The sequence below is a fragment of the Harpegnathos saltator genome, unplaced genomic scaffold, assembly GCF_003227715.2.
Source record: "Harpegnathos saltator strain DR-91 unplaced genomic scaffold, Hsal_v8.6 scaffold46, whole genome shotgun sequence".
NCBI classification, from domain to species: domain Eukaryota; kingdom Metazoa; phylum Arthropoda; class Insecta; order Hymenoptera; family Formicidae; genus Harpegnathos; species Harpegnathos saltator.
Window position 1 is genome coordinate 172,552 of NW_020230272.1, and position 5,119 is coordinate 177,670.

Consider the following 5,119-nt stretch of genomic DNA (forward strand, 5'->3'; position numbering starts at 1 on the left):
ATGCGGGGGGGAGGGGGAGGATAGTGACTGAGCTATCCATCCCCGATCTCCCCCCCAAGGTCTGGAAGGGAGGTAGAGGTGGGGGGGCAATATATGCTCCCCCATAGGACAGGGTTAGGAGGGAGGGGGGTGTCCCCCCCTCCCTCACACGAAGGGGGCTAAGCCCCCCTTTCACGGAGGAGAGAGCGGGTCCCCACCCAACGTCATGTGTATATGCGGGGGGAGGGAATTTGTATTCCCTCCCCTGCACTGTTAAATACATATGGGGGACCTGCTCTCACGAAAGAGTAGTGGGAAGGGGAAGTACCGGAGGGATCTCCCATTTCAAGGCGATGCAGGGCGGGATGGGGGGGATCCAACACCCCCCCTCTACCCAAGAGAAGGAGTTCCCGAGGGAGGGAGACGGGCCTACATCAAGGACCGTCTCCATAAATTCCTCGGGGAGGGGGGTGAGGTGTCCGGGCGGGGGCCCGGCCCTCATTTCGACCCCTTTGGGTGGGAGGTGGCGTGCCGGTGGGGTGGTTCCCCAACGTGCCACAGTTAATTAGATGAAAGAGCACCACGTAAGGTGGGGCACCGAGGCCGAGTGCGTTCCCCCCACATGCCCACGCAGACGGGGGGGGGGCGCGCTCTTAAAGGTCAGGGTTAGGTAACCAGTAGAGGTTTAGTGGGTAAACCCCCCGGACGAAAGTACCGGGGGGGAGTCCCACATAACCCGTCACTCCCCCCGGGGTGGCGGGTATGCATAATGCATTACTCCACTTAAAAAAAAAAAGTCGATTGGTCAAATAGTTATTGAGATATCGTGCGCACCGTGGAACCTCCTTACTTTCACTGCAATATTTTCATATTTTTAATCTTATATGTAGAAATTTATATACATTCTTTACAAACATCACATTAAACAAACCCTCGAAACAAAAATCCTGTAATCTTAAAGAAACAGGATATTAATCTAAAAAATAGAAACGATCAGAAATAACCGCTCTGTACTTCTAATATTAACGAATTATATTCCGGTTAAAATAATATAAATCGTATAATATATTCCGGTTAATATAATATAAGTCGTATAATATATTCCGGTTAATATAATATAAGTTGTGAAACTGGACCTAAGTAAGACTTACGTTAAGCGAATGTTCTCTTGAAACTGAAAACATTAATAATAATAATAATGATAATTATATTTCTATTTATCTTTTTTTCTATACTATCTAACTATCTATCTATCTATTTCTCTATATCTATCTATCCATCTATCTATCTATCTGTCTATCTATTTATCCATCTATATCTATCTCTATATCTATCTATCTATCTATCTATCTATTTATCCATCTATCATTTTTCTTCCTATGTATCATTGCAACCTATCCTGTTCTATCCATATTTCTTGCAAATGTAAACAGTTAATATTACATTAATTTTTATATTAAAATATATTTTTTGTACTATAACATGCTGAATTAATAATTAATAAAATTCAACAGATTATACTATAAAAACAAACATTTACGTAAAAAAATTATTATATTATTAAAAAGTTTGCATTTATTTTTTGACGGAGATCACCATTTTCTCGCGGTTTCCGTTGAGAAACAATATGTACGTTATCTATTCGTAAAATTAAATAATAAAGTCGTAATTGAAATATGATAATAAAACTAATTTCTTTTTTTACTAGACTAAATTTATTTTTGCTACGAAAAGAAAAATGTAACAATGGAATATCTTTTATAAAACAAATAACATTTCATTTAATTTTTAATTTAAATTTATTAGCATAAATAAATTATTCTATCATATACTTTAATAACAAATCATTTTTTAAAAGATGTATATATTGGCTAAGAGTGGATTTCTATTACCTTAACTTTTCGTCTCATTATAATTCTCTCTTCTTTATTTGGGCATTAATACTAAATATTCTTTATATACATATACACTATATATGTGTCATTTATTTATATATATATTGTCATGTAATTAATATATTTAATCAAGCCGTAAGAACACGAGAAGAGAGGAAGAGCGAGCAAGTGCGCGAGAGAGAGAAAGAACGAGCGAGAGAGAGAAAGAGCGAGGTATAGGAGTAGCGAGAAAAATCTCGCGGCTCACGCAGTCAATAAGCTAGACGAGCGGGAAAGAAACAAATAATATGTCGACGCTCGTCTAGTCTCCCATGTGCTACTTCGCGTGCGTGAAAAATAATTCCTCGCTTCGCACGTTCCCTTGACACGAGACGCTACCGCGTCTTTTGATGTCTCTGGAGCGTGAAAGATGAAAGAAAAGCGGAGAGATGTTCACTTAGCGATAAGCCGTTACCTCGCCTCGTGTTTACTGCCGCGCGCCGCTCAGTAGTGAGACAAAGACGGAACGATTGTCTGTCGTCTGTCTTTTTCTAACCTACTATCCATTGAATGGAAGTAGTACGGACACGAACCTAGGCGCATTTTACTTTTATCACCGCGAAAGTGCGCCTAGCGGACGTAGTTTAGGCGCATTTTGGTCAGATGGCGTATTTAAAATGCGCCTAGCCGTAGCCCCGAAATACGGCCGGTGGCCGCTCTCATTCTTCTCTCTGGTATGTGCACCGATTTTTTGTTGACTTCGAAACACGCTCCAACATGAGGAGAAAAACAACCAATGCTTCATACGTCAGCGCTGTCACTTATTATGGTTGGTTGGTTGGTTCTATTCTGGCTCCGGAATGTATTGAAACAGTGTCCACACGCCGTTTTCCAGATAGCACTGAAAGGTGAGGTTTTATAGGGTTTGATGGGTGTTCAGAAGGAATTTGTCTATTTCCTCAAAGACGTGCATGTTCCCCAAGTCGAATGCTGCCTTGTGTAAGTCCTCTACTGAGAAATTAGCGTCCTTGTAAAACAATCTCAAAAGGAGGCAATCCGATTCCGCCGAGTGTAAAGGGCACTTAAAGAGAATGTGTTCTATATTGCGCTGCCTCCATCCTCATACACAACTCTCATCCATGCATATATTTTTATCTTTCAGATGAATCCCTGTCGCAATATGATGCGACCTTATTCTAGCCATCAAGGTGATAGTACTCCTCCTATAATTGCCCAAATCTCTGAACCAAGGAGAGGATAATAAGGCAGATGAGTGTTCGAAAATATCTTTTCCCCTTGTATCCGAATTCTTGCGTAAGTTCATATACAGCATGAGCTTTATCCTTTAAAAGTTGATCATAAATTACATCCTCCGGTAAGACAGAGCAATATTTCCCATCCGGGATTTCAGAACTCAGAGATCCAAGTTTAGCAAGCAGGTCAGCCATTTCGTTGCCAGGGATATCCATATAACCCGGGATCCAGACTAACAGTATTTCCATGCCTTGTATACCGCCATCTGTAGTTTGTATCTGATGTTAAATGACAGTTCCGATCCGGTTCCTTTCAAGTCGAGATTATTTAGCTGGGTTAATACGCTCATCGAGTCCGTAAAAATTCCAACTCTTCTTATATTCTCCTGTAGTGAGATGTCAATAGCGCAGAATGGCCATGCTTTCAACCAGAAAATGATATGGGAGTCGTGTACACGGATCGCCTCTCTGGCTTCAAGGAAAGGAGAATACACCCCGTACCCAGCCCCGTACCCAGCCCCACCATCAGGGAGCACAGAACCATCCGTGTATATTTCTCTGTCCAGGTTAAGATTGCGAATGTCCGCGGCGGCAAGCCTCAAAATCCCTTCCGAGGATAATCTTTTGTTGTTGTTGTACCAAAATTTACCTATCCTCCTTTTAAAATTTTAATATTATCAAAAGTATTAAGATAAATATTGATTTTGAAAAGTCTCAGCGAGAATCTGTGATAGAAGGAAGGGAGTTTATTAAGCTTGCCAAAAACTGTCAAAGCTACTTGTTTGTCATTAATAAAGTTGCATAAGGAATTTGACGGAATATATTGATTTGGTTTCAGAGTCCTCTCCCTAGACCACATGTGACTATTTTTTATGAAATAACTAAAGGTTATTGCCCAAGTAGAAGTTTTTGATGCAAATTTTCTTTTCCAGGAATCTCCATCTATGCCACAGAGGCCATTCCGCGATTTGGTCAAGCAATATGTTCGTCGCAGTCGTAGACATAAGTCCTAGAATAATGCGAGCGCATCCGAATTGAATTCTGCTCAAAGGTAATAGCGATGTGGAGTAGTCTCCGTGAGGAGACCAAGCCCCTCAGTCTAACATTGGTCTGATGAGACCTCTGTAAACTATGAGAAGGGTGGCGGGATGACACCCCCATTTGATGCCAGCAAATGACTTGAGAAGATTAACACGTTTCAGCAGGAAATTCTAATTTTGGTTATGTGAGTCCTCAGCTTAGGTTTGTATCAAACGAAAACCCCAAAAACGTGGCTCCTGGAGAGATCGGAATTATTTCGTCATGTAACTTTAAGAATGAGTCTGTTCTATTAATATGATTTTTGGATTGTGCTGAATCTATGTGATTCATGAAATATGCACTATTAGTTTTGTTGAGAGAGATTTTAAGGTCTAAAGCCTCAAGGTTTTATCAGAATTAAGAGGTCTTTCTGTAGTGTCTTATATACCTCCCCCACGCAGGAGTCTGCAGAGAAAATCACATCATCCGCATATGAAAGAATGTGTGTCTATTATTCAGGTTTAGATGAATTTTAGATATATAGATATTGAAGAGGAGGGGGCTCAGTACCGAACCTGAGGAACACCTCGATTACCCAGCCTAGTGCCCAAGTGGTCACCACCAAAATATCCCTTCACCCTCCTGTCCTTAAGCATAAATGCGAGAAATTTAGCAAAGTACCCAGGGATACCAAGTTCATTCAGAATATTAAGTAATTTGTCAACGTTGACATTATTAAAAGCACCTACAATGTCAATAAAGATAGCCCAACGTATTTTTTATTAAAGAACGAGTCTTTAATGAAGGTTTTGAGCGCAATGACACTATTAGCACATGACCTGTTCTTTCTGAAACCACTTTGATAGTGAGGTATTATGCCTAAGGATTCTGCCCACCATTCCAACCTAATTTTAATATCGTTCTCAATATTTTTTGCCAAGATATTGGCAAAGAGGAGATTGGTCCTGAATTTATTAGAGTTAGGCTTAGGAA

The 5,119-nt window shown here is 40.5% G+C and overlaps 1 long non-coding RNA gene across 1 annotated transcript; it reads left to right on the plus strand.

Moving 5' to 3' along the window:
- Window positions 1-2,706: 2,706 nt before the first annotated feature.
- On the plus strand, window positions 2,707-3,086 carry LOC112589307 (uncharacterized). The gene is made up of 2 exons (XR_003113438.1): window positions 2,707-2,761; window positions 3,016-3,086. It is a non-coding gene; the product is annotated as an uncharacterized LOC112589307 (long non-coding RNA).
- Window positions 3,087-5,119: the final 2,033 nt, after the last annotated feature.